Raw genomic sequence first — 25463 nt, forward strand, 5'->3', positions numbered from 1 at the left:
TTGTCTGAGAAGGATAGGTATTAGTTCTTCTATATGTGTTTGGTAAAATTCCCCTGTGAAGCTGTCCAGCCCTGGACTTTTGTTTGCTGGGAGTTTTTTTTTTTTTTTAATTACAAATTCAACTTCAATTCTAGTGATTGGTCAGTTCAAATTGTCTGTTTCATCTTGATTCAGTTTTGGCAGGCTATATGTTTCTAGAAATTTGTCCATTTCTTCTACGTTGTCCAATTTGCTGGCATATAACTGTTTATTACATTCTCTTATGATTCATTCAAGAAGACATAATTCAGTATGAGACTTGTTTTGTGGCCTCGTATGTGATCTATCCTGGAGAACGTTGCATGTGCGCTTGAAAAGAATGTGTATTCTGCTGTTTTTGGATGTAGTATGCTGTAAATATTAAGTCCAACTGGTCTATAGTGTCATTTAAGGCTGCTGTTGCCTTATTGATTTTCTGTCTCAGTGATCTGTCTGATGATGTCAGTGAGGTATTAAAGTCCTCTACTATTATTGTATTATTATCAGTTTCTCCCTTTATGTATACTAGTTTTTGCTTTATATGTTTAGGTGCTCCCATATTGGGTGTGTATATGTTAACGAGCGTAATATTTTTTCTTGTATTGATCCTTTTATAGTTACATATGCCCTTCTTTGTCTTTTGTTATAGCCTTTATTTTGAAGTCTATTTTGTCTGTTATGAGTATTGCTACACCCGCTTTCTTGTCATTGCTGTTCGCATGAAATATTTTTTTCTATCCCCTCACTTTCAGTCTGTTTCTTTAGCCTTGAAGTGAGTCTCTTGTAGCAGCATATTGAAAAGTCTTGTTTTTTTAATCCAATCAGCCACCTTTATCTTTTGATTGGAACATTTAGTCCATTGATAGTTAAAGTAATTATTGATAGGTATGTACTTATTGCCATTTTATCACTTGTATTCCACTTGTTTTTGTAGTCTTTCTCTGTTCATTTCTTTTTCTTTTTGTTTTGCCCATTGTGGTTTAATGATTTTCCTTAGTAGTATGCTTGGATTTCTTTCATTTTAATTTTTGTGTATCTATTGTAGGTTTTTGATGTGTGGTTACCATGGGATTCATATATTGACTTATAATTATATCTACTTGATTTAAACTGATAGTCACTTAAGTTCAAACACATTCTAAAAGATCTACAGTTTTTCTCCTTTCCCCCACATTTTGTGTTTTTAATGTCATAGTTTACATTTTCATGCTTATCTCTTCACTGATTATTATAGTTAGCACTGCTTTTACAATTTTATGTCTTTTAATCCACATAATGGCTTATTTAAGTAATCTTCAATCCTTACTACATATCTGCCTTTTCTAGTGGGATTTACTCTTTCATATAGATTCTTACTTTTTTTTTCATTTAGAGAAGACACTTAAACATTTCTTTTAGGGTAGGTTAGTATTGCTGAATTCTTTTAGAGTTTGCTTGTCTGAGAATTTCTTTTTCTCTCCTTCTATTCTAAATGATAATCCTGCTGAGTGGAATATCTTAGGTTTCAGGTTTTTCCTTTTCAGCACTTGGACTGTATCATGACACTCCCATCTGACCTGCAAAGTTTCTGCAGAGAAATCAGCTGATACCCTTATGGGTATTACTTTGACATGACTCTTTGCTTTTCTCTTGCTGCCTTTAGAATTCTCTTTTTATTCTTAACTTTTGGCATTTCAATTAATATATATTTTCCTGTGGCTCTGTTTTGGTTCATCTTGTTTGGGAACCTCTGTGCTTCCCATACCTAGATATCTTTTTCCTTCTTTAGGTTTGGGATGTTTGGAGCCACTTCTTCAAATACATTTCTATACCCTTCTCCCTCTCTTCTCCTTCTGGAACCCCTATAATGCGAATTTTGGCATGTTGAATGATATGCCAAAGATCTCATAGATTTCTTTCATTTTTTTTCATTTTGTTTGTGGCATGGAGTGAGCAGGCCTAGGTGTTCACTCAGCTCAGACTGGGGAGTGTTGTGAGGCAGCAGCTGCTATGGCAGATCTCTCTCTGCCTTGCCTGGGGGCAAGCCAGTACCTGTGCCCTCCTCACAAGTGGAGTCTGTGCTTCTCCAGCCTTTCTATCTGTCCCAGTGGTTCTCCAATCAGCCAAAGGGGCTTGTCTCCCACATGTAGGACCCCAGGACTGGGATGCCTAGTCTGTGGCTCAACCCGCTCACTCTCCAGAGTGTCCAACCGTGCAGTCTCCCTTTTCCTTTGAGTCCCCTTCCGGGGTACAGGTCCTTACCTGATCTCTTTTCTTCCAGTCCTACCTGATCACATGTGTATCTTTCTTACAGTCTCAGTTTTACATGAGTCCTTCTGGTGGTTTCCAGTTAGTTTTCCAGGAGAATTGTTCCACATGTAGATGTATTTTTTTAGTGTTTGTGGGGGAGGTGAGCTCCATATCCTCTTAGTCTGCCAGCTTGATCACCCTCTCCACTTCACATTAATTTATTTTTGAAATTTGAACCAGCCTTGCGTACCTGGAATAAATCCCATTTGGTCTTGGTGTAAAATTATTTTTATACATTGTTGTATTTGATATGCTAATATTTTGTTGAGGATATTTGCATCTATGATTATGAGATTTAGTCTTTTTTTTTGTAATGTTTTTGTCTGGTTGTGATGTTAGGGTAATGCTGGCCTCTTAGAATGACTTATGGAGTTATTTCCTCTGCTTCTATCCTCTGAAAGAAATACTGGAATATTTATATAATTTCTTCCTTAAATATTTGGTAGAATTCACCAGTGAACCCACCTCAGCCTGGTGCTTTCTATTTTGCAAGTTTATTAATTCTTGATCAATTTCTTTAATAGATGTAGGTCTATTCAGATTATCTATTTCTTTTTGTAAGAGATTTGCAGATTGTGTTTTTTAATGAATTGGTCTATTTCATACAAGTTATCAAAGTTATAGGCATAGAGTTGTTTATTATATTCCTTTATTATCCTTTTATTAAACTTTTAATGTCCATGATATCTGTAGTGATGTCTCCTCTTTCATTTCTCATCTCAGTTAATTTGTGTCTTCTTTTTCCTTAGTTCACCTGGTTAGAGGCTTATTGATATTATTGAACTTTTCAAAGAGCCAACTTTTTATTTCATTGATTTTCTCTATTGATTCAATCTCTTTCAATTTCTTTTGTTTCAACTTTACTTATAATTATTTTTTATGTTTTGCTTACATTAGTTTTAATTTGCTCTTTTTCTAGTTTCATAAAGTGGAAACTTAGATTATTGATTTTAAATCTTTACTTTTTAAAAATATATGCTTTCAGTGCTCTAAATTTCCCTCTGAACAATGCAGTCACTGCATCTCACGCATTTTGTTAAGTTGTATTTTCATTTTCATTCAGTTTAAAATATTTTTACATTTCTCTGGAGACTTCTTCATTGACACGTGTTATTTGGAAGCATGTTGTTTAATCCCTAAGTAGTTTGGAATTTTCCAGCTGTCTTTCTGTTATTGACTTCTACTTTAAATCCATTATGGTCTGAGAGCTGATATTGTATGATTTCTCTACTTTTAAATTTGTTAAGGTGTATTTTATGGCCCCAAATGTGGTCTATCTTGGTGAATCTTCTATGTGAGCTTGAGAAGAATGTGTATTCTGCTGTTGTTGGATGAAATAGTATATAGATGTTCATTATATCCAGTTGATTGATGGTGCTGTTGAGTTCAACTATGTACTTATTGATTTTCTGCCTGCAGGATCTGTCCATTTCTCATAAAGGGGTGTTGAGGTCTATGACTATAATAATGTATTCATTTATTTCTTCTTGCAGTTCTATCAGTTTTTGCCTCACATATTTTGATACTCTGTTGTTAGGGTTAGGTACATACACATTAAGTATTATTATGTTTTCTTGGACAATTGACACTTTTATCATCTTGTAATGGCCCTCTTTATCACTAATAATTTTCCTTGCTCTGGAGTCTGTTCTGCCTGAAATTTATATAGCGACTCCACCTCTCTTTTGATTAGTGTTTGCATGGTATATCTTTCTCCATCTTTTTACTTTTAATCTATATATGTCTTTATATTTAAAGTACATTTCTTGTAGACAACATATAGTTGGGTCTTGTTCTTTGATTCACTGTGACAATCTCTTTTACTTGACATATTTTAGATCATTGCCCTTTAAAGTGATTATTGATATAGTTGGATTAATATCTGCCATATTTGTAACTGTTTTCTGTTTGTTGTCCTTGTTATTTGTTCCTATTTTTGTCTTTCACCCTTCTTCTACATTCTCTGGTTTACATTGAGCACTTTATTTTTTTTATTTTTATTTTTTATAAATTTATTTATTTATTTTTGGCTCTGTTGGGTCTTTGTTGTGGCACGCGGGATTTCTCTAGTTGTGACGAGGAGGGGCTACTCTTTGTTGCAGTGTGCGGGCTTCTCCTTGCAGTGGCTTCTCTTGTTGCAGAGCACTGGCTCTGGGTGTGCGGGCATCAGTAGTTGTGGCACATGGGCTCAGTAGTTGTGGCCCTTGGGCTCTAGAGTGCAGGCTCAGTAGTTGTGGTGCATGGGCTTAGTTGCTCTGCGGCATGTGGGATCTTCCCAGAGCAGGGATTGAACCCATGTCCCCTGCAATGGCCAGTGGATTCTTAACCACTGCGCCACCAGGGATGTCCCTATGTTGAGCACTTTATATCATTTAATTTTCTCTCCTCTTTTGCAAATCAATTATACTTTTTTTTTTTTACATCATTTAGCAGTTGTTCTAGTGTAATGGAACATACATTTTAAACAAACCCAACTCTACTTTCAAATAACGTTATACTACTTCCTAGGTAGGGCAACTACCTTATAATAACAAAATATTTCTAATTCCTTCCTCCTGTCCCTTGTATTATTACTGTCATTCATTTCACTTATATATAAGCCATAGTCATTGAATGCATTGTTATTATTTTGAACAAACTTTTATCTATTAGCTAAATTAAGAATAAGAAATGTTAAGGTTTTATATTACCTTCATTTATTCCTTCTCTAATACTTATCTTTTCTATATGTAGACTGAGTTTCTGACCTATATACTTTTCTTTCTTTTTTTCTGATTAACCTATTTTAAAGTTTTTGCAAGCCAGGTCTACTGGCAGCAAATTTCCTCAATTTTTGTTTGTCTGAGAAAGTCTATTTCTCCTTTACTTTTGAAGGATAATTTCACAGAATACAGAATTCTAGTTTGGTGGGCTTTTTCTTTCAACACTTCAAATATTTCACTTCACTCTCTGCTTGCTTGCATGGCTTCTGAGCAGAAGTCAGATGTAACTCTTTGCTGTTCTACAGGCAAGTTTTTATTTTTTTTAATCTGACTTATATCCAGGTATTTTTCTTAATCTCTGGTTTTCTTCAGTTTGAATATTATATGATATGTAGTCAAATGTAGTTATAATACCACTGTCTTCTGCCTCCCTATACCTATGGAATTGAATATGAGGATGAGAGCTTGAGAGTTCCAATAATTTATTCAGAATGCAGCCTTATGCTTATGGAAAAATGAGGAGGGAATAAGATGTCATCTCAGCAGCCTGTGGTACTCAAGGAATTCTGGGTCAGGAGGACAGATAGCAACTCTGTAAGTAACAGAAGTGGCCGGGATCAGAGTACTACATGGCCTGTTATCTCAGCCAGACTGTGAGAAAGCTTCGTGAGGCATGGCCTGTTACAGGATTAACTGTGCTTAGTTATGACTGATTGAGGGCAGCTAGACATTCAGGGGCAAGTTCACCTACATGCAAGAATCTCACAATCAGTTTAACTTACACTATTGTGTAAATTTAAGTGTAGGATGTACCTAAAGAAAACCTACTAAATTCAAGTTTACTTATTTACTAGTTAAAATTATCTATTGATCGCATGTGCTAGGTTTAGTTCTAGGCACAGAAATGTAATAATGAACAAAACAAAATTATATTTACATTATAGTTGAGGGAGACAAATGATAAATGAGTAAACAAATAACTTATAAGTCATATGAGATAAGTACAATGAGGAAAATAAGGCAGAGAAAACAAATGAAAATGTCTTAGGGATATTTTTTCAATTAGGTGGTTAGAGAAGGCTTTTCTGATGAGGTAGCATTTGAGCCTGAATAAAACGAGTGGCAAGCAACCTAAATATTGGGTAAGAATATTCTAGGCAGAGACAGCAGAAAGTACAAAGATTCTGAAGCTAACACCTTAAGGCTTAGTCTGGTGAGAGAAGGGTGAAAATTTTATACCCATTGGTGTTTGTTTGGGGGATGGCAGATCCCCAAAGTGGATTGTCCCCAGCAATACTTACCAATATGAAACTACACAGTGGTCAGTTTTTTTTTTTTTTTTTACACAGTGGTCAGTTTTAAATAAAACACCTCATTTCATTTAGTAATTATATTTTAGTCCATTTCAAGTCGTTCCAGTAAATTTGATTGACAAATTACATGAAAGAGAAATTTTGGTTTTAGACTCTCTTTCTTATACATTGCTCTTTTTACTGTATCAGAGTCTAAACTTATAATTGAACTATCCAAACTCTTCTTACTTTTCAGGATATTTTATACTTTATGCTCTTTTTGTGTCATATTTTACATAATAAAGTTTTCATTAAAAAGCTAAATATTGGGAAAGCTCCAAGTCAAAAAAGATTTTTCAATTTGACATTCATGATAGGATTTGTAAGTCTTTAAACAGGACTAGATTAAGACCCTGTGAGTAATGTGAAAGGGTAACACGCAATCTGGAAATAAAGCTGCTCACCCAGTCAGGGGCTGATAGAATGTGATTAATGAAGGAGATAATGGACTGAAGAAATGTAGCAAAAAAGTACATTTGTCTTGGTTGTGGCCTGTTTTTTGATGCAAGCTAAAGAATACAGTTTTATTCCTGAGGGGAAACTAATAGTAGGTCGTCTTAGGACTTCTGATAGTGACGATATGGTCATGAAATAATACAGCTTTTTGGTTCTCAATTAATATTCAGCTTCTGTAAATAAGAGATATTTATTATAATGGGTTGTAGAAGTTGGTTTCATGTTCAAGTCTGTACGAAAGAATTTGTAACAGAAAGAGCTAGATATAGTATAATTGGGAAAAATTATAAAGATTTCTTTGAAGATAAAGGGTTAAGCATGTGAGGCAAAATTTACTATATAGACACAGTACTTATTATATAAGGGCTTAAACAATTTTAAAGTAAAAGAAATAAGAGGGATGGTTTTAATCACAAATAATTGGTTTTAAGTCGTGTAAATATTCCAAAAATAAACATTTTTTTCACTTCAAACATGAAAGTAACATGCTATTTTGTTCTTCAGTTGTTTTATAACACGTTTTACCCTTAAAACTTGTTTCCCTAAGAAGCTTAAGTTGTAGATTGGAAGAGATATTTATAGAAGCTGTATAAACTTTTTATTTTAATTTCCTTTTTTTTACTGGGGTATAGTTGTTTTACAATGTTGTGTTAGTTTCTATTGTACAGCGAAGTGAATCAGCCATATGTATACATATATACCCTCTTTTTTGGATTTCCTTCCCCTTTAGGTCACCACAGAGCACTAAGAAGAGTACCCTGTGCTAATACAGCAGGTTCTCATTAGCTATCTATTTTATACATATTAGTGTATATATGTCAATCCCAATCTCCCAAATCATCCCACCCCACCTTTTCCCCCTTGGTGTCCATATGTTTGTTCTCTACTTCTGTGTCTCTAATTCTGCCTTGCAAACAGGTTCATCTGTACCATTTTTCTAGATTCCATATATAGGCATTAATATACGATATTTGTTTTACTCTTTCTGACTTACTTCATGCTGTACGACAGTCTCTATGTCCATCCACATTTCTGCAAATGACCCAGTTTCATTCCTTTTTATGGCTTTATCCACTCGTCTGTGGATGGGCATTTAGTTTGCTTCCATGACCTGGCTATTGTAAATAGTATTGCAATGAACATTGGGGTGCATGTGTCTTTTTGAATTATGGATTTCTCTGGGTATATGCCCAGTAGTGGGGTTGCTGTGTCATATGGTAATTCTATTTTTAGTTTTTTAAAGAACCTCCATATTGTTCTCCATAGTGGCTATATCAATTTACATTCCCACCAACAATGCAAGAGGGTTCCCTTTTCTCCACACCCTCTCCAGCATTTATTGTTTGTAGATTTTTTGATGATGGCCATTCTGAACGGTGTGAGGTGATACCTTATTGTAGCTTTAGTTTGCATTTCTCTAATAATTAGTGATGTTTAGCATCTTTTCATGTGTTTGTTGGCCATCTGTGTGTCTTCTTTGGAGAAATGTCTATTTTGGTCTTCCACCTATTTTTGGATTCGGTAGTTTGTTTTTTTGATATTGAGTTGCATGAGCTGTTTGTGTGTTTTGGAGATTAATCCCTTGTCCATTGATTCGTTTGCAAATATTTTCTCCCATTCTAAGGGTTGTCTTTTCATCTTTTTTATGGTTTCCACTCCTTAACACCATACACAAAAATAAACTCAAACTGGATTAAAGACTGGACACTATAAAAGTCTTAGAGGAAAACATAGGAAGAACACTCTTTGACATAAATCACAGCAAGATCTTTTTTGACCCACCACTTAGAGTAATGAAAATAAAAACTAAAATAAACAAATGGGACCTAATGAAACTTAGAAGCTGTATAAACTCTTAAAGACCATTATAAGGCATCTGGATGCTTCTCAAAAATATTTATGAAAAGATTAATTATACTTTTGCAAGAATTTTAACTGTTTCTTTAAAATGCTTTCTGAGAGAATCCTTCAGTTATTTAAAAGCAACCTTTGAGCACTCACTGTGTACCTGACACCATGCTGTAGGCTTTATATGTTTGCTTATTTGGATTCATGAGGATTCAAACATATTTTACTAACCTCTAAGTTTGTGTGACAAATTAATGTAGGATACAGATATATTTCACTGACTTTTAACTTACCAAACTTAACTTGTAAATATTAAAGATAATGAAAATGCCCTGGTTCATTCTTTGTAGTTTCTGCTTTCTTAGATAATGTTTAGTTTTACTTGGAATAAGAGTCTCCTAAATTTCATTTTAGCACATTTAATGATTAGAATTGCAACAGTTTTGTAATGAAAACATCTCTGACATGATAGTAAGTGTGCAGATCTGGTGCTATTAAGTAGCATACTTAGCTATTTCTAGTCCCAAAGTTAAGTTCCTTTACTCAAAAATTTTTTTGATAAAATAAAAATGCCATGCACAGGATAATGAATGTCTTTTTATATATAGGACTATAATAAGAAGCTGCCTTTGTATGATATTAATAATGTCCTCATTACTTACTCTTTACTGTAAAATTGTCCAGTGATTCTCAAAATGTGTTTGTGCAATTGAATTGCTAGTCAAGACTTAATTTGAAAATCAAGTTTGCTCCCCCTTCAATTTTAACAACTCAGAAACTTCTCCGTTTTTTTTTTCTTTTCAATCCACACATATGATTTTAATTGAGCATATTCATTACTTTGAAGACATTTATAGAATTATAATAGATCCTTCTTTTGATATGTAACTTTTAGTGTACCATTACTTTGATATAATTACTTTTTTAAAACATTTTTATTGGAGTATAATTGCCCTACAATGGTGTGTTCGTTTCTGCTTTATAAAAAAGTGAATCAACCATACATATACATATATCCCCATATCTCCTCCCTCTTGTGTCTCCCTCCCACCGTCCCTATCCCATCCCTCTAGGTGGTCACAAAGCACCGAGCTGATCTCCCTGTGCTATGTGGCTGCTTCCCACTACCTATCGATTTTACATTTGGTAGTGTATATATGTCCATGCCACTCTCTCACTTCGTCCCAGCTTACCCTTCCCCTGCTCCCGTCCTCAAGTCCATTCTCTACATCTGTGTGTTTAGTCCTGTCCTGCCCCTAGGTACATCAGAACCATTTTTGTTTTTTAGATTCCATATATATGTATTAGGATACGGTATTTGTTTTTCTCTTTCTGAATTACTTCACTCTTTATGACAGCCTCTAGGTCCATCCATCTCACTACAAATAACTCAATTTCGTTTCTTTTTATGGCTGAGTAATATTCCATTGTATATATGTGCCACATCTTCTTTATCCATTCATCTGTCGATGGACACTTAGGTTGCTTCCATGTCCTGGCTATTGTAAATAGAGCTGCAATGAATATTTTGATACATGACTCTTTTTGAATTATGGTTTTCTCAGGGTATATGCCCAGTAGTGGGATTGCTGTGTCATATGGTAGTTCCATTTTTAGTTTTTTAAGGAACCTCCATACTGTTCTCCATAGTGGCTGTATCAATTTACATTCCCACCAACAGTGCAAGAGTGTTCCCTTTTCTCTACACCCTCTCCAGCATTTACTGTTTGTAGATTTTTTGATGATGGCCATTCTGACGAGTGTGAGGTGATATCTCATTGTAGTTTTGATTTGCATTTCTCTAATGATTAGTGATGTTGAGCATCCTTTCATGTGTTTGTTGGCAAACTGTATATCTTCTTTGGAGGAATGTCTATTTAGGTCTTCTGCCCATTTTTGTATTGGGTTGTTTGTTTTTTTGATATTGAGCTGCATGAGCTGCTTGTAAATTTTGGAGATTAATCTTTTGTCAGTTGCTTCATTTGCAAATATTTTCTCCCATTCTGAGGGTTGTCTTTTGGTCTTGTTTATGGTTTCCTTTGCTGTGCAAAAGCTTTTAAGTTTCATTAGGTCCAATTTGTTTATTTGTGTTTTTATTTCCATTTCTCTAGGAGGTGGGTCAAAAAGGATGTTGCTGTGATTTATGTCATAGAGCGTTCTGACTATATTTTCCTGTAAGAGAGAAACTTCTCCCTTGATTTCATAACAAATGAAGAGCTGGTTACTTAAAAATAAAAGAGAATCAAAAGCTCAAAACCTCAGCCTACTGTCACATGAGTAAAACATGTTAGGGGTCATAGTGGTTTCTTAAAGAAAGAAACTTACAAAAAAGATATTTTGGCACTAAAATGTGTAACAATAATTTAGTAAATGTTATCAGAGGAGAAATTTAGCCTTTGAAATAGAAAAAGATTTTTTACATATCTCTATATACAATATTGTTTAATTACTATAAGATTACTAAATTTCAAACTGCTATGTGTAAACGAATTATGAATGCTATGTTTAAACATTTAAACATTTTAAAATGTAAGCTTTCTCCAGACTTTCTTTTCATAAAGAATGCTTAGTGTACTCTAACCAATTATAGAATTGAATTCTATTATAATAGAGCTTATTTTTAAAACACATATGTGATTATATAACAGATCAAATCTCATCTTTAGAAACATAACCAGTACATGTCTTAATATTGAATAAGTAGTATGCATTTAACTTTGCAAAATATTGTACTAAGCATTTATATTATTGGGTTCTAACATGTATTGTTTGCTATCTTAAATATAAGCATCTGAAATTTTTAGATTATAAATTATTCATTATCAGAGTGTATCCTTGTTTTACAGGCAACAAAACTCAGTGATCTGAAAGATTTTAAATTTTTCCTGAGAATTGATAGCAAAGGAAATATCTCAGCAAATATCGATAGATCATTAGGCAAGGAAACTTACAAGGGAGTCTAGAACAGTGCCACAATTTGGAATTATATTCTAAATTAGTAATTTTCAACAAATTCACATGTAAAATGAAAAAAAAATGAGATCCATGACGTTAACAAAATCTTTATTGCCTACTCTCCCACCACAATGAGATATATAATTGCTAACATAACATGGCTTCATTACTGCTTGCCTACTAGAGCCTCAGCCTCTAGACTTAGACTTACTTTAGAAGTCTAAGTCAAAGTAATACCCATTTTTAATTTCATGAAAAAAACAAACAACAAAACTAGCCAGGTGCTTAAGGCAGCTGCTAGCTTAAAATTAAATTAAATGGTATCATATTGTAATTATTCATGCTAAAAAAATCTGTGAATTCCAGTGTAGCTTTTTACACTGAATTCCAGTGTAACCCTCTTGCACTTGAATGCCTCAATAATGTGTGAGGAATAATTTGTGTCATTTTTGTCATCATATACCATCCAATTCAAAATACAATATTCAAGTGTTTGAGGGAAGCACTTATTTGCATGAATGGATTAAGGACTCATATTTATTTAATAATTCTTTAGTGGATAAATTTTGAATGCTGTTAACTTACATGTAATATTTCTTAAAATGGGATCAATGCACAACCATTAAATCTAAGGAGCATTGAATTGAGATGGTTCTCTTTCCCACTCCCACCTCCTATGTTTGGAAGAAGAATGTTATGCAAATAAAAGTATGGGAGAAAGGGATTTTTTTTTGCTTTCTTTACTTATTGCTAGAAAAGCTTAGTGGTATTTTCAAAGTGATATTACCCCTCAGAAAAGGAGTAATGCATCTTTAAAAGCTAAACTACATCTTCTTTACTTTTATCAAATTCTCTATAAATCTTTCATGACAGTTTATTTAACAAAGTGTCATTGAAACTGTATAGATGATTGATGTGACCCATGTAAGATCAACATGAAATGTTTGTAAATGTCAGCAAAATGTGGCCATCTAAAAGCATATAACGATGGAGTTTCTGTGAAAGTGAAAAACAAACAGAAAAATGTTTATCTTATTCTTTACTTTCTGGTATGCAATTACAAATTCATAGAAGAAGTATTGTATTTGATTTTCCTTGGAGTTCATGTCATCAGAGGTCTAATTTGCTTTTGACATTTACCCTTTCAAAGCTTTGATCTCTTATTCATTGGATAAGTTTTCTCTATCATGTATGAAAAAATAATATAGACTCAGAACTTCTTAGCAAAAAGATAATTATTTTGGAATGTATTAGCATGACCTTGACCAAAAACCTTTATATACAGATTATGGGAGGCTATCCACACAGAAATGTCATTGAAGAGATCCCATCTATATGTGTAGACAAAAAAGTGTTGTTCATTTTCTATTTAATTGAAAAACATTTATGATATAAAATCAAATGTTATAAGATAGAGAATGAAAGAGAAGGAAAATAACAGATTAAACTATAAATATATGAGTACCTCAGTAGCTCACTCTGACTTGAATAGTTTCTTTATATTTCTCATAGATGTATTTTTGTATAAAACAAACATTATCCTTAGAATAAATTCCTTCCTTGGGAGTGATGTTTTGGTTGTTATATTTTTACATTATATTGACACAAAAGCAGAATGAATAGAGTGAAATTAATGCAGATGATGAATGGGAAATGAACAGTAGAGAATACAAAACTGAAATTTGAAAATCAGTTGTCATCGTGAGATTTTTCCATTGAAATGAGAGCATTTCTGCAGGAGGGGGATTGTACATGTATTGTTCACCTAATTAATACATTCTTCACTCCTTTTGGCAAATAAATTCACAAGTCCACAATACAATGAAGAATTACAGAATGTCTATTCATCATTATAAGCTGTTTCCTATCATAATGGTTTTGAATGATTTTGTATATATATATATATGTATTTATATTATATGGTTTTTTATATATATGTATTTATACATTTGTAAATTTTGTATATATGTATTTATACATTTATAAGTATATATACATATATACTTGCATAGTATATATTTTTAAATGGTATATGGATGTCTTGCTCATTCTGTAGAGCGGGTTGGAAATGCTTGGTAATGTTACAGCAGAACCATGATTAACTGAAAAACAACTACTTTAAATACTCAATTAAACAAATTTCTCTGGGGAGTTGTACTTAACTTTGAGGAGAATATGGCAAGATAAGGCAATTCAAGAAGTATCTTGGCATCAGTACACATTTCATTTCAATTTTATTTGCTCTCTGCATCTCTATGGCACAATGTTTAGTTATGTTCAGAGTGATGACCCTAAGCTATAGCAAGATCTCTGGTCATCTGAGAAAGATTCCATTTTATTTATAAGCTTGTATTTGCAAAGGTAGGAAATTGTTCTAACATTTCTAAAGATATTAAACTATAGGACTTTAAGCATAATTTAAAGTCATTTTGCACAGATTCAGCAAAGCTCTATGACATACTAACTATAATATTCCATTCCCTGAACAATTCTGTTAATTATTATACTTTGAAAAACATGTTAACTATCTTTAAGCCTATTATATGTGTATGATTTTATTTTCATGTATATGATAATTTTCAAAGAACTGTACTGGACATTATAGGAGTATATGGAGACACATGTTTTTCCTGCTTGCCCCTTGAATCTAATATGAGAAATAATTCATGTATTTCTGTATTGATTAAATAAAAGGTAAGAAGTGTAAATGCCTTAAGACAGGTATAGATAAAGATAGAGAATAGCGTGGCCTCAGAAGGATGAATGGCTTTTAGCTGCTAAGAATAGGAAGGCTTACAATGAATAAGAATGACTGAAAGTCAAAGTGTCAATAAGAAAAGAAATATATATTATTAAGAAAAGAACAGAGCTGAGCTCAGTATTATGCTTTTTCTTGACTCCTAAATTTCTACAAATCATAATTCAAAACTAAACAATTTTTATAAATTTACATTACTGTTTTTCTCTGAAAGAAAAAGTATGGATAGTTTTTCTTCCATGACAATATTTGATTTTTTACTCTAGTGAAAATATAAAATTTGAAATATACTACAGCTTTAAATTCAGAGAAAGAGAGACAAATAACAAAATATTTGATAATGTCATAAAGTTCAACTTAATCAAAATGCACAAATGAGAATTTTTGGTATATTTGGAACTCTTCTATCCTTTCAGAAAAGAGGTATGGACAGAGATTTGCATGTCCAAAAAAGAGGTGAGCTATATTTGCTTCCTTTGCAAACCCTCTGTCTTGATATTGTCAGGGATACTTGCATGTTCCCAACAGCTCCGTTTTGAAAGGAACCTGTGGTGTCCATCAGATCATGCTTAAGTGCATGGAGCACCCAAGACTATGGCTTTGAATTTGTGACATTCTTGACTAGCAGAATACACATCCAGATACCATAGTTTCTGACAGATATCTGTAGGTTCTTTGAAGTAAAGGGCACCAGATCCAATGAAACTGGCCATAATTTTGACAACCTGGAAGAGATGTGTACATAATGTTGTGGGATATCACGTTGATGCCTTAAGTCTTCTGTGCCCTGACTTGATTCCTACAAGCTTTAAAAAGGTGGTTTAGAGTATTTGTTACTTCAAAAAGAATTACCTACTTTTAATCTCAATACATAGAAAGATTGCTTTAATATATTCATTTTCAATGCTTTTTCAGAATGAATGACCTGAAGAGCTTTGCAGTTGGGGCTCTCTGTATAGTAAACACAAAAATGGGATAATGCATTTGTTTTCCCTATATGTTACTGATTTCCTATACTATGACCTTTGAAGACCTTGATAAATTCATTTTATTTTGCCAATTTGGGGCAAGGAAGCTGGAGGTGTTAAAGACTGTGCTATATGGTTCCCCATGGCTGCACAATCTAAATGCAAATCTAACATTGCAGATGAAAGTAGTAGGCTACATGGATAAGTTGTTGAATGGTAGAAGTGGGGTTGGTACTTTATAGTGATAGACAGAATATGGTTGGTGAGGCTTCTTCAAGCTCATAAAGCTATTTTACATGTTGGGGTAACTGGCTTCAAATACCTAACCTTGTAATTTAGAAAATGTTCTAAGGGTGAAATCATGGTGTCAGCAGAAATGATGCTGAACTCTCTTTTCTTTTTTCCTAAGTAATATCTTATTGTTTCTTGGTATCAGCAACCAGAAGTGATTAGAAAGTTCCAATTCTGCTTAAGAATGAAAGATGTGAAAGAATTACCAGAGCAAGCCTTGGTTACTGCATTCTTATTTGGACAGTATTTTCCATCTAGAAATATATAGTAACTGTCAGTGGTTATGAGTCAAGTTCATTTGTGCTTGAATAATAAAATAGAATATAAGCAGAACACCATGAAATATATAGAGCTGCATGTTTACATTTTGGTGTTAGAGTATTGCTGACTACAGTAATGTTCTAAGTACTTGGATGTCATTTAGGGAGCTCTCCTCTTCATTTGCCTACATTTGTAACTTTGTAAGCTATTGTCCATTTTATTTATCTTATTATTTTCTTGTTATCATTTATTGGAATGCCATTTATCATTTGTCCTTATTCCATTTTTAACTGAGCATGTCTTCACTTACTTATTTAATTCTAACTCCTTTTTTTTTTTTATTAATTTATTTATTTATGGCTGTGTTAGGTCTTCGTTTCTATGTGAGGGCTTTCACTAGTTGTGGCAAGCGGGGGCCACTCTTCATTGCGGCGCGCGGGCCTCTCACCATCGCGGCCTCTCCCGTTGCAGAGCACAGGCTCCAGACGCGCAGGCTCAGTAATTGTGGCTCACGGGCCTGGTTGCTCCGCGGCATGTGGGATCTTCCCAGACCAGGGCTCGAACCCGTGTCCCCTGCATTGGCAGGCAGATTCTCAACCACTGCGCCACCCGGGAAGCCCTAACTCCTTCTTTTAAGATGTCAGGGACTCTCTTCATTATGTCAATTGAAAGCTAGTGGGCATATTGCCAATTCTTTTTTGAGCTTTTTGCTATGAACTCATCTTATTTCTAGTTAAGGCATCTGTAAAATACCACTCTATATGCTGATTCCAAGCTTGTTACTCCTAGAAATTAATGCACCCACCGAACAAGGTTAGGGAGTGTGTCTTGTCATCATGTTAAAGACTTGTATTCAAAATACAACAAAACCCAAAAGACAGTTATAATGTGATATTGTCTAATATGTTGGAAGTTAAAGACTTTTAGCTGTTTATTTAGCCTGCGGGGCTTAGGAAGGGAAGGGTAGGGACAAAGCGATAAGGATCAGCAGTTGGAAGAAGACATATTTAATGTTCTCCATTTTAACCCCCAGTCCGCAGTAAGCCTCACAAAGATAACATTGTTGGTAGAAGAGATGTGACAATACATTTTTAGGGAGTTACCTGTGGAAAATTAAAGTGGATTAAATCATTAAGTCATTCAATAAACATTTATTAAGTGTTTACCATGTGCCATGAATTCTACTAGGCTCTGGTGATGTGGAAATGTATATACACACATATATACATATTTTATGCATGCACCTATGTTTTTGTGTAAAGTTTCCAAGTTCTACTAGATTGATAATGAGTGCTAACCAATGGTAAATATTAATAATTCAATAAGCATTTGCTATATCAAATTGAATGAATTGAGATTGTTATTGCCTTATTCTCCAACTTTGAAAATGGGAACTTAACAGTGTTTCCTACCGAAACTCTGCCTCTTTCTATCCTGACAGATGCTCTCAGTAAGTTAGATATTTCATTGATATTCTACTGTGGCACTGTTAATCTTATTTTGATTGAAACAACATTCTGGACAGCAAAATTGATGGGTGCTTATGGTGCGGCTGTTGCAGAAAAGTAGTAAGAAGGTTTCATATTTAGGTGTGCCTGGGGAAAGAATTATGACCTTCTTTAAAGTTATAATTTAGAAAATATTCTGCTTATTGTGCTTCTTTTAGCACAGTATGGATTATCAATATATGTATTTAAGGATTTTTAATATCTATATTTTGATTGACATACCTTTTGTCATTTTCAATGATTTTCTTGCCTAAACAACATATAGAGTTTCACAGTGGACAGGACATTTATCTTTCTTGTTAGGTGATACCTTTTCCAACACAGAAGTCGCACTGCCAGCCATATGTCATATAATAGCATCATCAGATTCTTGAAGACAACTATCATGTAGCATATTTGTTGCACAAGTTAATATTAGGACAGTTTTGTTAGATAGAAAATATAAAGAGGAAGTAAAATAAAAATTAATACAATGTGGAAGATATTATGCTTAACTTAAAATACACATTATATGTCAAAAGATAAGAGATATTTTTGCACAGTGCTATAATTTAGTCATTAGTCTAGCTCTTTGCTATTATCTAAAATAAGGATTTGAACTAAACTAAATTATGATCTAAAAATGCAATAAGCCTTACTAATTGGTGGAATCCAAACCTCCAAATTATTATCATTATTATTTTTACTAAACCACAAGCTGAGCTAAATTTTTTTTTAATCCAATGACTCAGTTAGAACCGGAAATGAATTTATAGATTTTTCTATAACTATTGAACTAGAACAAAACCAGTATATCAAAATAGCCTCTAAACGGAGCAGATATCTCATTCAGTTCACTCATTCCTAGCATAAAATATTTTTATACTATACCTATCTTAATATGTTTAAAAATAAACTTAGAACACTGACAACCTTGTAAGTTTTGCCACTTTAATATTTTATTTATAGTGATTGTTTGCGAGACTTTTTTTCCCTCTTTATTTCTGGCTTAAAATACCTTTTAATTCACTAGTTAGTTTTAATTAATGTTTAGAATAATGAGTAACTTAGGATGGAGTGTTCTATATCTGGTAAAATGTCAGCCTTGTTATTTGGATTTATGCCAGTTTTATTTATTAACAAAACTTGAATTCTCTTTGGTTTGAATTCTGCTATGATTTTTCACCTAGGAAACATTTTCCTCCCTATATGAAATAAGGATTTTACCACAGTAAGCATAGGAAATGAAGAACTATTTTCTAATCATTCAATAAGACATTATTCAGTATTAGGTCTGTGTCCATCTGAAGAAATAAAGTTGTGGGGGTATAGTCTTTTTTTTTCCTGAAAGAAGGGAGAAATATTTCTTGGAAAGAGACAGATGGCAGCATGATACATTATTCTTCACTTAGGGAGAGATAGTGTAATAAGACAACTTTCAGTTGTAAATAGCAGTTATGATTTAAGTAAAGACCTGTTTTTGTCCTGTAAGGCAAAAACATTATAATAGTAAATGATCACTAACTGTTCAGATATAATCACCTTATGTTGTACATGTCCCCACTACACTGCATTATTTAAAATAACATATTTCAGACATTATTTAATTAGTTGAATTGTTACAATGAATAATTAGTTATTCTAAAAATCTGTCCATATAGATTTTTTCTGAGAGCTTCTTGATCATAATTAAAACCCATGTAGGTTTTGCAGCATTTAGAGATGGAGGATTTGAAGAAAGCTTGTAAAACTAACAAACACTGAATGCTAGAGCATTGGACACATTGAATATCAGTTGTTTTGCTAACATTGTTAACTGAACCTGGTAACTCATGAGAGATTTTTTTCGTTCAAACCAAACTCAAATACTTTTCCTCAGGGTTAAATTACAGCCAGAGAGAGTGACATTACACACACACACACACACACACACACACACACACACACACACTTAATCTTCTATTCTACACACACACACACTTAATCTTCTATTCTACAGTACTATTTACTCCCATTCCAGATACTAAACATACTGCCTCTTATAGGAATGTTTTACATTAAATTTATATGACAAAAGTAATACACACTTAATATTATTACCTGTTGGGGGAAATCAGGATTTTGAAAATTGAAGAGGATGATAGGAATAAAAGGCAGATATTGTTTTCTGATAGAATAAATCCACTATTATTGCTGTCTTTATATTCCAACTAATGTTCAGCAACAAGTTAATACCCAATGGCAATTGACATTAAGACTGGCTAATGGTCAATGTTTGATATATGTAAAAGCACAGTTTATACTAAACCAGCTGTATGTACCATGGAAAATAGTATGTAACTAGAAGATACAATGTTTATCTCATATATTCGTGTTGGTTTTTTTCCTGCTTTGAACACTAGCTAGATTCTCAAGCTAGTTTTGATTATGTGGTTTTTTTCTAGCAATACATATACTAAAATTGGAATGATACAGAGAAAGATTAGCATGGCCTCTCTACAAAGCATGCACATTTATGAAACAATCTTCACATTTATCATACTCATCTTTAAGAACCAGATCAAATGCCACCCTCTTTGGTCTCCTCAGGATGAATATTTCTCTCTTTTTGTCCTCGAAATGCATTGTTTATGTCAGTATTTTAGTCCTTAGTGTACATGTATATTTTTCTTATTATATTTTGAGTTCTGACCATGTATAATGCATCTTTATACTCCCCACAACATCTAACACAGTGCCTTGTGCATAGTGGGCACTCAAAACATCTTTACAGAGTTGAATTTTTATGAGTCATTTGCTGAACATTAGCTGCAGTATGCACACGTGCAAGTACACAGGCTTATAACTTATATAAAATAAATGAGAGAAGATCATTTAAATTTACCAGTCGCTCTAAGTTTTAGAAGTTTTCTGGATGTCTAAACGATAAAGGAATTGGTGACAAATTTTAGAAAGAGAGGAGAAGGCATTGCGTATGAAAGGAGAAATGTCCCTGGTTCAGGCCTCACTTTTTAAAGCAAGCAGTTGTTTGGAATTCTAAAACAATTATACTGACTATTAAGGAATACGCTCATGTAAAATATTGTGGCAGTAGCTGAGCTTACCCCATTATGTCATTTGGGTTCTGTGTTTCTTTTTGTTATATATCGTAGCTTATAAGTGTACCATTTTCCCTTTGGGACTACCAGAGTGACCTATTTTCTCAGTATGTATAAAAAGTTAAAGGTATCTTGTAACAGCTTATAGCTCATGGGGAAAATGTGTCTTTGCATCTGTTTGCTTGTAGACATTGTGCTATTAAAGAGTTGCCATTTTTTCCCAAAAATAGTATTTAAGAAAAAACACAGTCTGGAAAAGTTATGGGCATTTTATTTTCGCCACATCTAAAGCTTTCCAAGTGTTCTGAATGAGCCACTGCACACTTTGATATTTTCACCTTCAAGTCTCTCTGTCTCTCTGTGTGTATGTGTATCTATGTATTATGTATGTATGCACACACACTGGTATATATTTGTTACATTTTTTTTTTACCATTCTCAAATATGCCATGCTAAACAAATGGTTGCCTTCTATCAACTTGCAGAGAATATTAGCTTAACTGTTTTGACTGGTGATGCTGAAGCTCAGCAACGATTCTGTATCTTTACTGCAATCTTAAAACTTGCCATGAGTGGAAGAAGGATTGTTGAATTGCCACCACTATACAATTGCACCAAGATTAAGTAAAATGTTCATCTCTGTCGAATTTAGCTGAATAGAATCCATCAAACAATGGTCATATTTTTCTAAGTGTGCTTGGAGCTCTGTGGATGTACAAATGAAGGACCATATGGAGGTGGCTTTCTCCAAGGTACCAGTAGGTATGGTTTTGTGGGTTGCATGTGCCTGTTGGCACTGTTGGCAGTTCAGCACCCTGGGAAAGGCATTGCTTTCAAACATGAGTAATTGATGAATTGTACGTAATATGCAAATGTGAATGCATAAATCTCCTGAATGACAGCTTAATTTATGTGAGCTTTTAAGAATGTGGGATTAGATTTTAATTAAATATCTTCAAAGGCACCCTGACTTATTCAGTTTTTTGGATGCTGTCTTTAGAAAGAAGTGGGGGAAGGGTTAAATCAAAATTTTACACACACTATTTACATTTTCCAACTAAGTGGTCATTGTTTAATAGAAAAATCAAGGTATTTAAAGAAGAAAAGCATTTGCCTTTAATTATAAGAACACTGCCATTATATTACAATGGTTGCAGTTTGTCATATATGATAGATAGATACAGAAAAATATATGTGGTTTGAAAATTAATGTCTTAAACTTTAAATGTAATTCTTAAACATATTTCAGATACTACCATATATTTTAGTGTGCCAAATTGAACAATGGTAATTGTGGATAACATTTCTTAGTATAGATTGTTGGGATAGTAATACTGTATATGACTTCCTACATGTTATTATCTTAAAAATACCTAAAATAAAGAGTCAATGGAGAGAGAGCTGACTACCCACCTTTGCTCTTAAATATGTAGTGTGTATAGATGTAGCTGTGTGTGTGCATAGTTTTAACCTCTGTTTGATAATAGTATATCAAACTTTATGTAATATGAAGATTAGGATAAAAAGGGTAATTAAAAATCTTTGAAATTTTCCACTTAATCTTTCTAAGTGATCAGATTATGAATTAAAAGGATATAAAGTTAATAGATCCACTTAAAGTATGTTGTAAGTGCTGTTAATTCTTTTAAAGTATAGCACAGGGAACTCTACTTAATGCACTGTGGTGACCTAAATGGGAAGGAAATCCAAAAAAGAGGGGATATATGTATATGTATAGCTGATTCATTTTGCTGTACAGTAGAAACTAACACAACATTGTAAAGCAAATATACTCCAATAAAAATTAATTAAAAAATAAAATATATTTCAATTTATTTATAGTTTATAGTGAATCACATTCCCCATAAGTAATACATTTTATGAATCTCGACCAGTTATAGGCTATGCCTAGTTTTTACCTATTTCTCCTACATATTTGCTTCCTCTTAATTTGCATTGAAAAGCTTAATTGTTGACTACAGAGAAGTGGTACCTATATGTCTTTGCTTGAATATGCTTGTCCTCTAATGTATCATTGTAGTGGTTAATTGAACAAACTCTGGAATCATACTTCATAGGTTCCAAATCCCAGCTCTAACACTACCTGTTGTGTGACTTTGGGCAGATCATTTAACTGTGCCTAAGTTTCAGAATTTCTGCCAGAATGTGGTGACAATATAAATCACTTAGAAATGTGCCTGGTACTTGGAAAGCCCCATGCAACTTATTGTTATTATTTATTTTCACTGTTCCCATCGTACTCTCATTTTTACCTTGCAGGCTTATCTCCTCTTTGGTCCCAAGACAGCTTCATTCTTATCTCTATGATTTAGTCTGGAATGGGTGTACCATGCATCTTCTTGTCCAGGTCCCATCCAAATTGAGACCTGGCTAAGGGCTCCTTTCCTCCATAAAATCTTCACTGACTCCTTCCTCTGAATCAGCTCCACTTTTTCTTAGTTTTCCTCTGTCACAGTCTTTGTTGTTTAATCATTTCCTAATTTCTTTCGTTTGCACCAGATTTACAGTTGTGAAACCTATAGTCCACTTATTTGGATTCTGTCATGTAACCTAAAAATAACTCCTAGTGTGAAGTACTAGCCCCCTTTATCTTTTTTGCCTTTATCCAAGTTTGGTAAATCATGGAGATGCAAGATGTATCAAGCCTCAAGTGAAATGAGATGACCAGGCACAACTCCACCCTTCAGGCCCTGCTTGTTCTATTCCGTTATGGTTGAGTTTGTTTCTTCCACTCTGAGGAGGTGCTCTTCTGTTTATCAGAAATTAAGGAAGGGTCATTTGTCCTATACTAGGTCAAGAAATACATGCATATGATATAGTGGATTTAGAGTCAGACAGATGAGAGCTACAGTTTGGATCTATTGGCTGGCCTTCAGCAAGTTAGCCTTTCTGAGGGTTAGCTTCTGGTCTTAAAATAGGGATAATAGTACCCATCCTACGGAATTATTCAGAGAATTAAATTAAGTTGATGTGAACTTTAGCATAATGCTCAGAACATAGTAGGTGTTCATTTGTCAGTACTTTTCCTTCCTTTTAATCATCCAACAACAGTAACAGAACTCCTAATAATGGGCTATGCAATGGAATTAAAGCTCTTCCTTAACTGAGATCTGGGGAAGGAACAGTGGAGAGTTTGTCCAGGAGCAGTATGTGACTAAATTTTCAAATTTCTTCTCTGCAGGGACCAGAATGTATAGATGCCTAATTTTAACACATATTATTATATTTTAAAGGAAATAAAAAGGACCAAAATCACGATGCAGTTGTTTGGGGTTTTTCAGTCAGAATATGGACTTAGGTTTTTCCAGGTCTCAGAGAAGACAAACTTAATGTGGGCTCATAATTGGATTCACTTTAAATATAATTTATCTGGCTGTAGTCATTTCAACTCTTTGAAACAGCCTATTATATACTCTTTCCTGTTTGATTCTGTGAACTGGGTATACTTTTTCTGTAGTCTAACTCAAACTACATTTGTGTGTAAGGTACTATGCCAGGAACTGTGGTGGGCTCAATGATGAAATTGGTAAGCCTCACACAAAACTGGCCATGTGGGCCTAATATGGTGAGGAGATCTTGCAGAGCACTTTGCACTAGCTAGGGTCTCACTAAATATCTATTTAATTTGATATTTCAATTCCTAGAGAATAGAACTCTTTCATAGAGCATGCATGTAAGACTGTTTACCTGTATTCCTTTTTCAAGCTCACCTTTTTTTTTTTATAAATGACAGTTCTATATTGAAAATACTCAATGACAGTTTGGGTTAAAATTTTCTCTTCCACACCATAACAGACATTTTAGTAAAAATAACTTTTTAAAAATAATAAAATGTCTAATTATAAATGATCTCTTAATTAAAACCACTCTTATCAACTACATGTAAATTAGAAAAATAAATTATGATCTTTGTTATAAAAGAAAAGCACACAAAGTTTTTTTCTCCATGGGGTAAAAGTTGTAAAGTATTTTCATATTGCAACCACTACTCAGATAGTACAAATGACATAGGAGTTTAAAGTCAAGCAGACCTGATTTTGAATTTACTTACTAGCTGTGTGACATTAAGCTGGTTATCTGATCTCTATAAGCCTCAGATTCCTAATCCGTAAATTGAGGACAATAATATCTACTAGCAGAGTTTTGGTAGTTATTATATATGTTATATCCATATATCTATATTATCTGTATCTCATTCTATCCATCTATCTCTCATCTATTATACTTTATATATCACACTTTATATCTCAGTGTTTCCATTTACTTTTGTTTGTATACAGTCAAATTCAACTCAGATAATTATAGACATGCATCATTTTTAATAGTCCAGATTGGAAAAATGAAGCAAAGGAGAAATGCTTAAAGGGATTATCATGATTATTATGGAAAGACCCAGGGGCTGGAAATCAGTAAACATGGGTTGCAATCATGGTTTCTTTCTAACTAGCTGTGTGATCATAGATAGGCAAGCCATTTCATCTCTTTGAGCTTTAGTTTCCCTATGTGTACGAGGAAGAATTTGCACTGTCTCCTATGGTTCCTTACAGCTTTAACTTTTTAGGATTCTTTAGGTTCTTTGACTCTTTAGTTAGCATAGCATGGCAAGTCAGTGTGTGGGACCAAGATTCAGATTGCCTGGGCTCTAATCTCAATTACCCAACATAATAGCTGTATGACTTGGGAAAGTCACTTAATCCCTTGAGCCACAGTTTCCTGATCTTTAAAATGAGCAGGACAATAATCATATACACTTTGTAACGTTGTTAAGAGTATTAAATGATTTGCCATACATAAAGAACTTAGAAGAATTCCTGATACATAGTAAGTACCCACAAAAAATTACATGTTATTATTACACAAAACTGTAGAGGAGGTATACTAATGAAATATGTCCTGCTTATCTCACATATTGATGATGCAAGCATATATTCATAAGGCCAGTGAGTATAGCCAGTAATC

General features: G+C 33.6%; 1 protein-coding gene and 1 non-coding gene across 2 annotated transcripts in view; both read left to right on the forward strand.

Moving 5' to 3' along the window:
- The window catches only part of DACH2 (dachshund family transcription factor 2), a 619342-nt gene that overhangs the window by 198058 nt on the left and 395821 nt on the right, over positions 1-25463 (forward strand). The window lies entirely within an intron of this gene.
- LOC132358032 (U6 spliceosomal RNA) lies at positions 19818-19922 on the forward strand. Its single transcript, XR_009500394.1, has one exon. It is a non-coding gene; the product is annotated as a U6 spliceosomal RNA (small nuclear RNA).

This window comes from Balaenoptera ricei, chromosome X, assembly GCF_028023285.1.
Source record: "Balaenoptera ricei isolate mBalRic1 chromosome X, mBalRic1.hap2, whole genome shotgun sequence".
NCBI classification, from domain to species: domain Eukaryota; kingdom Metazoa; phylum Chordata; class Mammalia; order Artiodactyla; family Balaenopteridae; genus Balaenoptera; species Balaenoptera ricei.